A 12,184-nucleotide genomic window follows, 5' to 3' on the forward strand; every position below is an offset into this window, starting at 1 on the left:
TTGTTTTTTTTTTTTACTTTTTGGTACCAGGGATCGAACTCTGGTCCTTCCACTTGCAAGGCAGGAGGCAGAACCACTGAGCTAAATCCCAGCCCAGCAGCACAATTGTATAAATTTACTAGAACTTATAAATTCACTAGAACTTATGAATTCTATTATAGATATGTTTCTGGGACATAATTTGAGGCACTGTGCCCACTGGCCCTGAGTGGAAGATTCCACCCAGCTGGGCATGCATTTTTCCCCCTCCTGAGGGCCCTATACTTGAGTTGCATATTAGGCCTCTCACCCTGCAAGTCTCATTGTGTCTTTCTGAGTATGTCTTTCACTGATAGTGTTGGCCAGGGCTCCACAAGGCATGGGAGCAAGGCCTCTTCCCAATTCCAAGGAGGAGGTATCAGAACTATTTGTGCTTACTTGGCCATTAAACGTCTTTTAAGTTTAGCAGATTTTAGATTGAGATTTGTGGTCATTATCTTTAATTTTTTGATAGTGAGATTTCTGGATCAATGGTTGACTTAATGATGCTGAACCACTTCTACTTAATTGTATAGGTAAACTCTAAAAAGAAATTGACACCTACTCAGTGGCCAAATCGGCCTAAGTGTGTTCCACACAAGCAGCACGTAAATCGCAACACCATTCCAGGCTTACCACTGACTCCTGAGCCCTAGGTCACTGCCTTGCCTAGGAGACATTTGCACCTCCTCATTTGAGCATCACTTGCTCTCTTTCCTCTGCTACTGTCTCTTGGTAGACAAATTTCCTGGACTCCTTGATTAATCTCTTACTGTCCTCACCTTTATTCTCTTATCGTCATTTCTTTTTCTCCTTCTAATTTTCTCAATTTCCTCAAATTCCAATCCTCTTTGCTAATTTTGAACTACAGAGGAATATATGTCAAGGGGTTTATTATTGGTCTGTTTTTAGTGAGTCTTCCTTGAAACATATTTCAGAATTCAATGAAAATTTTTTGAATCAGCAAGAAGAAATAAGCATTCATGTAGGGTCAATGTTGTTAACCATTCCTCTTGGTAAAGAATACAGCAAAAGAAAAGACTAGGGGTAAAAATAGTGGTTAAGAGATAGATGCCACCTTCCAAGCCAGAGGAAGTGAGTAGAGAAACAGATACTAGAGACAGTTCAGAGTGGAGGACTTGGGAATTCAGTTTGGGGGTGAAGGGGTCATCCATAACCACCACTAATCTAGGAAAGGCAGCAGTAGTGTTTTGTGTGAGGGTACAGAATTGAAGCAGTAAGGTATGGAGCTAAATGGTAGATTTGGTTTTAAGTTTATGCAGTTTGAATAATCATAAATGAAAGGAGATGGGCAGTGGGCAGGTGGAAATCATATCTACAGAATCTTGTCTTCATGCATTCAGAGGTCAGTGCTGACAAAAGAGTAAATAAAAAAACACACACAGGGTCTAAACAGGGAAAGAACAAAATGTACAATAGATAGGGAAAGAAGTAGTGAATTATTCTTCAATAAATGAGATTAGGAAAGGAAAGTGCCTTGGTGTGGTGGCTTAGTGGGATAGCAGGGTGCAGTAGAGGCTTCCTCCAGGAAAAAGAGAACTTACTGTGTAAATGCTGAGAGAAGCAATAGAGAGGGAGAGATGACATCCAAAAAGGATGAAGAATGGCTAGAGGGATGATATACAATCAAGATGATAGACCAAAGAATTGTTCTTAGAAAGTAGATATTTTACCTCTTTTCCTAGACTCATGAAGAAGATAGGATTTGTGATGCCTTGGGCAAAGAATATTTTTTTGCAAGATCCTATCTATCAAAATTTTGATTTAAAAATATATTACAAAATTCATGGAGCCATATGAGGCATTGTTATTTATCTCTCAATGAACTTTTAGAATAATGGGCAGAGGTCTATCATATTTGTTTATTGTCCAATCAGCACGCGTTAAGATTCTTTGTAATGTATTTCTTGTCCAGGAATGATCTCGATCTCTTTGTGCTTTTTACTCCCAAATGCTCCACTTGTGACTAACTTTTTTTTGCAATATGATGGCTCTTCAGAATATGGTAGAATTGAAGCTGATAAATATTTATAGATATTTTTGCTGCTGTGGTCCCCTGATACTATTGAAGCTATTTTGGTTATGTTATCACCCAGGATATGGCATCATCTGTCAGGCTACCCATGAATATTGTCTTCCAAATCTTCTTACAAAGTTCCTGCCATGTTTTATTGAAGATGACCTAAATGCACATCTTCCTAGATTATATAGGAAAATGTGAGCACCCATTTTCTGGTCATGTTAAATTTATCCTTTTGAATTTTACAATATAAATGTAGAAGAACACATCTTTAATCACCTCTTCTCTAGATCATTTTAGGCTGTAATTACTGTGATTCTAGCATATGGTTTATTTCAATGTTGACTGTACTTTATCTTTCCACATGGCACCACCAGTGGGAGGAGAGGACAGGGGCCTGTAGGTAAAGCTAGAAGGCAGTTCCATATGCAAGGAATGTCCTCCCCTCATCAGATAAATCAGGAGAGTGTGCTCTGTGTACCACATCAATAGGAAGCAAGAGAAGACTTTGGTCAGAAGTCTCTATTGGGATTGCTTGGCAATGCTCTCAAAAGTGCTTATAGGAAGTAAACACAGCTATCCCTAGCAGACTGATAGAAGCTATTTGCAGTGTGACAGTGGTGGAAGGCACATAGCAAAAGGCATCAGCCTCCAACTCCCATCTCAAGAGCTGCAGACCTAAGGAAGAATGCCAGTCAGAGCACTGATGGCCGAGAGCCTGGGCATCAGCTCACACACATGGTTCAAGGCCAAGGGTCAGCAGTGGGTTGCATAACTCCAAATGCACAGCTGTCCTCCAGAAACAGTGAAACCTCCCTAGGTGTGGCCAGGTGACGGTTTACAGGGGAAGTGAAAGTTGGTATTAGAATGCTGCAACCTTCCTGGTCAACAGCTTTCCCAAGGCCAGGGGCATGCAAACAGTGCCTGTATGAGGCACTATCTAGCCAGTTTCTCAATATTTTAAAAATTGAAACATTAAAAGGAAGCAAAAACAAATTCTAAGCAAAGAGAGACTTTTAACAGAAAATTTGCATCCTGGCATCTCTGGTATTTTGTAGGTATGCAATCTCTGAACAGTGGCCCACAGATCCTCTTACACTTTGCTTTAGAACCAGAGACAACAACCAGAAAGGTGTCTTTGCTGGAAGTGGGTGCCAAGAAGTCTCTAGCTCCAGATAGGGATCTTTCCCAAGGTTCTTCAAAAGAGTATGATAAGCAATGCAAAACATTCCTGTAATTTGCCTGATTTTATAAAAAGCTGTTTACACAGAGGAAGAAGGTGAGTAAGAACAGATTCTCTGAGGGGGTGATGGTTCTCAGCTAGAGTTGCTGGGAGTGGAAAGAAAATGCAATGTAATAAAATCTGTTAGGGACAGATCTTAAGCAGAGATCTGACTGCAAGAATGAACCTTAAGCCCTAGAATTTGATTGGCATCAAATCTTAAAAACTCTTTAAAATAAGATTCCTCCCTAAATACCTACAGTAAATATGTATTATTTTTAAACTCATGAAAACAAGTTATTTAAAACAAAAAGAAAGCAGATTGGCAAGGTAACCTAGCAAACCTTGTCAATAACCTGGAGTCTCTCCTTTAGTTTTTTTTGAAGGCATATTTATTACTATTGTGGTAGGGCCCTGCCTGATGTGTCGGGGTGGGAACATTTTATAAGGTAGAGATATCAGCCTCTGTGTACACAGGTTCCAATGTAACTCTGTCACATGAATCATACCCACCCAGACTTTAGAATGTTAGTGTATACCCACCCAGACTTTAGAATGTTAGTGTATACCCACCCAGACTATAGAATGTTAGTGTATGCCCACCCAGACTTTAGAATGTTAGTGTATGCCCATTTAAGGGGAGCAAAGACATAAAAATTGTATGAAAGGGTGCAACTACACCATGTTCCATGCTAAGCTGCTGACTATGAACCTGCTGAGTCAGGGCTGGTTCTAATAAAGCTGCTTCCTGGGAAAAAGGCTTCGGTGTTCCGTTTCTCTACACGAAAATCCTGCACCACTATTATCATAAATATAGAGTTACACTATGTCAAAATGGTATACTTATTAAGAAAAAGTTAATTCAACACACCTACACACAAAGCACCTTGAGGAATGCAGTCTCAGATTGTCCACTCTGCTAAGATGCCATATTTACCTGGAATCCACACACCATAGAGGCAGGAAAGAGAGAATTGTACATTTCTTCAAAATTCATGGCTTGGTTTGACAACACTTTTCTTTCTCATTTTGGCACAGAAAGCCTTTCTGTCTTTCAAGGCCTTAGGCCATGAATCTTCTTTTTTTTAAAAAAAAACCAAAACTTCACTTGGCATGAATGTCTGCTGTTTAATTTCTGTGTCAGTTTGTTTGTTGTCCTTAGGATGTTGATGTCTCTCGATGTGCCAGGTAAACATGCCCAGGGCATTCTGCCCCATGAGACTGCCCTGCAGTGTGGGAGGCACTTTCACTGGGCTCATCTGTGAATAGGGCAGGTTCGGACAGTAAATAACATGTCTTTTATTTAAATAAACTGTCCCTGGGAAATTGCAGGTGGGAAAATAATTTATATTTAAAACAATGCTTCAGCAAACAAAGCAACAGCAACAATATTCCTTAGGATAGAATACAGCCAGAGATGACATGGAATCCAAGGCAGCGTGCATCTTTAGATGGGGAGATGGCATCTACCAACAGCTACTCTTGCTCATGTCTTCCTTGAAAGACATGGCTCTGCCTACAGTATTTCTGCTCAAATGGCTCTGATAGGACCAACTTGCCCTGACTCCCCAGGCCACATTTGCCTATGAAAAGTAAATACTTAAACTGAATTGGCCAAATTCCCAGACTGCCCTGGCCCCAAAGATAATCTGCATAAATTAATTTTTTAGGGCCACTTACCCAAAGTACCACAAACTGAGTGGCTTAAAACAACAGAAGTTGATTCTCTCACAAGTCTGAGGGCTGGAAATTGGAAACCAACTTGTTGGTAGGATCATGTTCCTTCCACTGGCTCTGGAAAACTCCTTCCTTTCTTCTTTCACTTCTGGTGGCTGTCAACAATCCTTCTTGTCCTTTGGCTTCACTCTAATCTCTGCCTTTGTCATCACATGACACTCCCCTTGTGTGATATTTTTTCAGTGTCAGAATTTGACTTCTTTTAAGGACATTGGCATATTGGATTTAGAGCCCACACTGTACTGTATGACCTCATCATAGATCTGCCAAGATCCTATTTCCCGGTTAAGTCCCATTCATCGTTGTCTGGGATGAGGAATTGAATGTATCTTTTTGAGGGACATAATTCAACCTCCTGGGTCATCAAAATTTTTCTCTTGGGAATGTTAACAGAAACACAGAGAACTACAGTCAGTAGTGGAGTTCAAAGTAGCATGATGTGAGGAGGCTGAATCAGGGCCGAGGCAATGAAAAGTCACATGCAAACAGGGATTGAGTGCAGAAAGGATATAGGGTGCAAGCCAAGGAGGCTGGAGGGAAAGAGGAGAGACGGGAACAGCCAGAGTGTCGGAAGTAGAGCTCCCAGGAGGTGAGGATGGGTCTGAAATCTGCCCAACACGCTCTCTTCATCTCAGGCCCCCATTTAGCTGTATATTAACGCGTCTTCTTAGGATAATTGTTTTAACAATTTGTTTCTTATAACTACATGAGCTAAGATAAGAGCCCAAGGAGAATCTTCTTCTAGAAGACAGAGAATGAATGCTCTGAGAGATGCATGGACTCCAGGTCAGCATTCTGCATCTGAGTGTGGCCATCTTCCAGCACCACTTCCCTTTGACCTCTGGATACTAGAAGGAAGTCTGGGTGTCAGATAGCAGGGAAGTTTTCGTCAGCATACCTGAGAAAGAGTCGTAATAATCAACAGGCCACCAAGAATGTGCTCAGGTCTGCCCAGAGACCCCAGAGGGCCATAACAGCTGCCTTTGTCATTTTATGCCTAGGTTCCAGGTCAAATCTAGGTAGACACATAGGTTAGGGTTTGAGGTGTACTGATTTCTGTTTATTTTGGCAATCTCATATCTGCATAAAAAGGGAGATGGCACTGGGCCTGGAATAGTCCATAGTGACCGTTTTCAATTTCCAAGTTAGGATTATCCTGACCTGGTCTCTCACTAGTTAATATAAAACAGACTGGTCCATACTTTCCTGGAGAGTAAATCAAATCTGGAGATACATCCCACCACTAGTGGAAATCCAATTAGCCTCTGAAAGGAAGAGAAAGGGAGAGGGAGAGAGGGAAAAAGATGAAGGAAGGAGGGAAGGAGGGGGGAAGGACAGAGAGAGAGAGAGAGATAGAGAAAGATGGAGAGGAAGAAGAGAACAAGAACAAGAACAAAAGAAAATAGAAGAGATAAAAAAGAAAATAGAAGAGAAGAGACAAGATGAGAAGAAAAGAGAACAGAAGAGGAGAGAGATTTATCTCAGGATTATGTTATACTCTACCCCTGCTTGTTTCCTACTTTCTGCCCCATAAGAAAACTTTTGTGTAAGCAAAAAAATGATTTGTCACTCAGAATAATACCATAGGTACTTATTAGGAACTTCCTTGTAAAGCTCTCGACTGTGAATGCTTGAATGACTGAAAAATTTAAGTTTAAATACCAAAGAAGAGAAGAAATGAAATCAAGTTAGAGCAGATTACCATACTTCTGGGTGTGGATCAAGGTTAGGCCCACCCTGGGTGTGGGTGGCACCACCCAAAAAGCTTGTAGCCTGAATGAGATAAAAGGGAAAAGGAGCGCTGCTTCCCTACCTTCTGCCTGCTTTGCCAGTTTCTCCTCTGTGATGCCCTCTGCCGTGCCACCCTGCCTTGGATACAGCTGATTATGGACTGAAACCTCTACACACTGTGAACTGAGATAAACCTTTCCTCTTTTAACTTATGGGTGTTGGGTATTTTGTCCCAGCAATGAGAAAAATAACTAAGACAGAAAGTTCATATTGAATACTTCTCAGCCTGATTTTATTATTTTTGAGATAGGATCTCACTAGGTAGTTTAGACTGGTTTTGAACTCACTATGTAGCTCAGGTTGGCTGTGAAATCATGGTGATCCTCCTGCCTTGGCTTCCTGAGTACTGGGATTACATTGTATACCATCACACCCAAATTATTTAGCAAATAAAAGGTTTTATTAGTACAGTACATACTTGCAATACATAGTGGTTACATTCATTAAGGGGGATTGGTAAATGCACATGACACATCTTAATTATTTTTATGTCCTTTTTCCCTCCCCTCCACCTTATAGTTTTTAGATTCTATAGTTTTCACCACCAGCCTAAAGAATGAAACTGATACTCTATTTACCAAAGCAGCCACTTTGAGTAGATCAGAGATAAGTAAAAACAAAAAACAATGTCACTTTTTTTTCTTTTCTGGAATCTTTTTAGAAGCTAAACCAATTATAAATTATTCAAGATTCCTATTGAATGGGTTTTTAAAGGAAAATATGTGTAATTGTCCAGGAAAAAACCAAATAATTAACAAGACTGCAAAAGAGTTGAATTTGGATATACTTTCTACAAGAAATCAGGAACCTCGAGCAGTATTTCATAGTGAGATTTGTAAAATATATTTACCCATGTGTCCTGCTCTGCATAACTAGTGTGGCAAAGGAGTTTAGGGGTGGGGGTTATGCTTGGCATTTTATGCTTAAAGCGTCTCTAAGGAAGATTTTCAGTGGAATAGAAACTCTTCTATAAAAAGTTGGCAGGTTCTGTGAATCTAAAAAGACGACTCACTGTCTCTTGGAATGACTTTAAGTTGCTGCTTGAATTGCTAATTCATATTGGGGGAAAGTTTTATTGGGAACTTAAAATGCAAAGTGTTTTATTTTCAAATTTCTAAACCTTAAGTAATATAGATTTCAAATGCTGAATATGCTCATTTGAAGTGCATGGATCTCAGCTGGTAACATCCCTTTTTTCTTTGGTTAGCATTTAAGAAATTCTAGAATAGATGCATCTTGCAAGTCCTACACTGACAGTTTCATGCCAAATGTTTCCTGCGATACATATGCCATGTGCAGGAATCCATCTTCATCCTTCTCACTTTTATAGACCTCAAATCAGGTAGAAATGCTTGCCATATTGTGTCCACTCAACAAGAAGACTTGATTAGCATGCAGCTGTAAGCACCTTCTAATTATTTTGGTTACCAGCTTTGACATAATCTGCATGAAAAGCTTGATTTCATCCATTTCAGTACAGTGTTGTTCTCACTCATATCATTCTGTTATCCCCAGGATTTTTCCAGGGTTCTGCTTTAGGTAAGTTGGTCATGTTGTTCCTTATTGCAAGGTGTGGTATCCGTGAAGTTCATCTACAGCATGGTGAAGGAGGTGGCAGCATCTCTTTTATATCTCTTCAGTTCTGCAGCTGGTTCAGACTGGACTTATTATTATGTGACAGTGACCAGAAAGATTGTAGAACCTGCATGGCATTTCTTCCAGAGCAAATTTAGAATGGGCCCTCAGGGCAGGTTTGAGGGGGAGAGGTGAGAAAGAAAAATATTACACTCTGCTTCTCCTACCAAGTTCATCCTTTGGTAAAATAGCTGCTACAGAATTAGGAGGATTTAGATACTGATATGTGTCCTGCAAGATGGGTCTCTTTGTTGTGACCATTTATTTTCAGTGAGAGTCAGGACAAATTCCACCACACTTTACAGCATGGGCTTAGGAAGAGGCTTTACCGTGGAAGGGGAAAAAAATTGAGCTGAGTCATCAAGGAAGAGATAGCATGAGGTCTCCATTGTTCAGCATACAGACAGGTATGCTGGGCCAGGGCACCCCACTGGATATGCAGCGTGGGTCTAATCCTGCTGCTTATGGAGCAGGTGTGAGGAGGCACCCTGTTACAGGAACAGACACTGTAGGATTCCACTGTTTATATAACTTGTCTGGAAATGCCCAGCAGGTGGAAATTTTGTGCCGATAAAATGCTACATGGAATCTAAGGGACAGGTGTGGTGAGGGGTCTGTTCCCTCCTGCAGCTGGTATGAGCAATGCTAGCATCTTCCACTGTGAGGATGAGGCTCCTGTCTCAGCTGGCCCATTGTCCTGTCAACCAAGAATGGGCATCTAGGATCACTTCTGGCTCTTCTGACCATTTCTTCACAATTAGGAGATAGGAGGAAGCAAGCTGAATTCCAACTTGCTGTCCTGGATAATTGGCCATCTAAAGTCAAAGGAAGAAAGGGTAGATAGAAAAGAAAGGGTAGGGGAAGTCTAAGGAAAATTTTTTATATAAAAGTATCCATCATCTCCTTGATTGCACAAATGAGAATGTGCTGGATACCAAAGCCAATGAGCCTGCCAGGTGGAAATCATTTCAACAGCTATTTTATTTTTTCACGTAAAGTAGGTTAGAAGATAAATGCCTACTTACCTATCTGAGAGGAAAACATGATTGTGCTCTTTTGCCCTCATCTCACTCTCAAAATAGAAAAGGAAACCAGTAGATTTAGTACTGTCATTAACGTGTTTAAAATAGTTGCTGCTTTGACATTCCTTTTTAGGCCTGACATAAATTATGTGAAACCCAGTCCTATCTAACGTCCTCTTCCTGTCAGATGGTCTGTGATACTGCCCACTTGTTATTCATTCCACAGCCAGACGCAAACTCAAGGGTTCCCACAGCTGCTGGCCATACTAAGCCTGATTGCCGATGCCAGAGTCAGGCAAATTCCCCCTTTGAATGTGTTTTCTTTAAACCAGCCAATCCACAAGATCCTTTGGAAAGCTTAGGAAATAATCCCCAGGGTGTCTTCATAAAGACATAGTCTCACACCTTCTCTTTGTTTCTCTTACATCGCAACTGCTCTCTGTTGAGCTCCCTATTGCCTTCAGACTTCCTATGAACCTCCTTTTGGTACTGCTGAACTCTTCTTTGTGTCCCAGCTGATGTACACACCAAAACCTAACTTCTCTCTAACTGGGACTGTTCTACTGTGACTATCTTGGCTTATGTCTACTCTTGACAGGGATCTTGTGACCGAGTTAGAAATCAAATTTTAAAAATCACAGCACAATACTTATAGCTTAAACTTTGAGCTAGGAAATAGTGTAGTGTAGTCCATAATGTCCTAGCATGGAAACTTCAGCAAGTCAGGGTAGTGGAGTGGGCTATGGTTCTAAGGACTCACATCTGGAGACGACTACTTAGACAAGGTGATTCACCAGAACACTTCATTTTGAAATAACAGAGGGACAAAAATAAATTAAACAGTTGTTAACAGGGTTCTTAGCACATAAATTGTTGTACAATTAAGTAAAATGTAATAAAATAGCAATAAAAAGATGAGGATACTTCTATTTTTTAATGTACTGGTACTTATTGACATCCCAAATTCATTCTTAGGTTAAAAAAAGGTGCCAAATAGCATATATTTCCAAATTTACAGAAAAGGAGTGATAGTGGAGGGTATGTTTGTATAGTTTTCATACATGGAATATTTCTAAAAGTATATGCAAGAAACCAATATTTCTGAAAAAATTTGCCTTCTGGAAGGGGCACCAGGTGGTTGGGGGCAGAGGTGAAAGATTTCATTGAACTACACTTTGTATATTTTGAAACATGTGAATGTATTATCCACTCTGAAAATAAAATGATTTGAAAACAGCATACAAAACCTTAGGCTTACTATCTCTTTCAGACAAAGCTTTCTGTATTTGCTCTTGGAATTTTGCCAAAAGGTCTGTTATATAATTTTTCTGGATTTATTTTTGCAAGACAATACAGCACACTTTTAAGTGTTGGAAAAATGTGTGGCTTTGGAACTAGGCTGAGGGCTGGCTCCACAACTGCCAGGCTGTGGGAACAGGTAGACTGCTTTATTTTTAAATTTGGGGCCAGGAGCCCCTCTCATAGGGCTCATTGTGGTAAGTGTATCAAGTGAAGTCCTTAGTAAGAGGCTAAATGCCAACACGTGGTGGCTATTATTGTTGTTAATTTTTGCTCTGCTGTGCTGGATATGAACAGGTAAAAGGCTTTGGGGCTCAGTCAGACATAGGACACTTTGGTCATTTCCATTTGTCAGATCTATGGTAAATATCAATGAAGTCTGTAGATGAGAACTGAAGGACAGATACAGAAAATTGTGTTACTTATCTATTGGTGAATAATAAAGGACTCCAGAATTAAGCAACAGAAAGCAAATATTTACATTCATCCAGAATTTATAAAAGTCAGGAAACTGGGAATGGCATAGGTAGGTGGTTCTAGCTCAAGGTCTCTCAAAAAGTTGTAGACAAGCTGTCTGCTGGGCCTGTGGTCTCCAAAGGCTTGGCTGAAGCTGGGTGATATACTTCCAAAATGGCTTGTTCTCCAGGGTGTCAGGAGAAGTCCTCATTTTCTTGCCAGTGGGCTTCTCCTCAGGGCTGCTTGGGAGTCTTTGATATAAGGAAGTTGACTTTCTTCAGAGTAAATAGTCATTCAGTCATAGTCATTTCTGCCTTATTCTATTCCTTAGATGCCAGTCTCTAAATCCAGCTTACGCACAAAGGTTGGTTCACACCTCTTCAATGGAGAAGGAACAGGGAATTTAAGAACATAATTTTTTTTCCTTAAATTCTTTTATTGGTACATTTTAGGTATACAATACATTTACATTTATCATTGGGTGCTTGTACCTGGACATGATGTATCTTGGTTTTCATTTTTTTCCCCCATTACCTGTGCTCCCTTCACCCCCTCCACCCTTCCCTATTTACATACTTTGTTTCCATTTTTTTTTCTTTTCTCATAATTTTTACTTTCCCTTCTTTCCTTTCCCCATCCCCTCCCACCACCCCTACCCCTTTGGATCTTTTCCTATTTCAAATGATCAATTATTCATTAGTAATCCTTTTAATCCTTATTTACACTTTCAGTTTCTCACACCAGAGAAACTATTCGGTATTTATACATGTGTGTCCTATTTATTTCACTTAACAGTATCACCTCAATGTGCATCCATTTAGCTGTAAATGACTCTAGTTTCTCATTCTTTATGGCTGAGTAGTACTCCATTTTATTAAAAAACCACATCTTTTTTATCCAGTTTCCAGTTGATGGGCACTTGGGCTGTTTCCAAGCTTTAGCTATTACAAACTGTACCGCTAT

At 40.1% G+C, this 12,184-nt stretch overlaps 1 protein-coding gene across 5 annotated transcripts in view; it reads right to left on the reverse strand.

The window, feature by feature from the left end:
* The window catches only part of C1galt1 (core 1 synthase, glycoprotein-N-acetylgalactosamine 3-beta-galactosyltransferase 1), a 109,883-nt gene continuing 97,699 nt past the window's right edge, over positions 1–12,184 (reverse strand). For all 5 annotated transcript variants that reach the window (XR_015448751.1, XR_015448750.1, XR_015448749.1 and 2 more), the window contains one exon: positions 1–12,184. This exon is cut by the window's right edge. The gene's annotated coding sequence lies outside the window, so the exon portion shown is untranslated.

The sequence above is a fragment of the Heterocephalus glaber genome, unplaced genomic scaffold, assembly GCF_053883595.1.
Source record: "Heterocephalus glaber isolate CG9 unplaced genomic scaffold, H.glaber_assembly_v1.0 deba00000546, whole genome shotgun sequence".
Taxonomy (NCBI): domain Eukaryota; kingdom Metazoa; phylum Chordata; class Mammalia; order Rodentia; family Bathyergidae; genus Heterocephalus; species Heterocephalus glaber.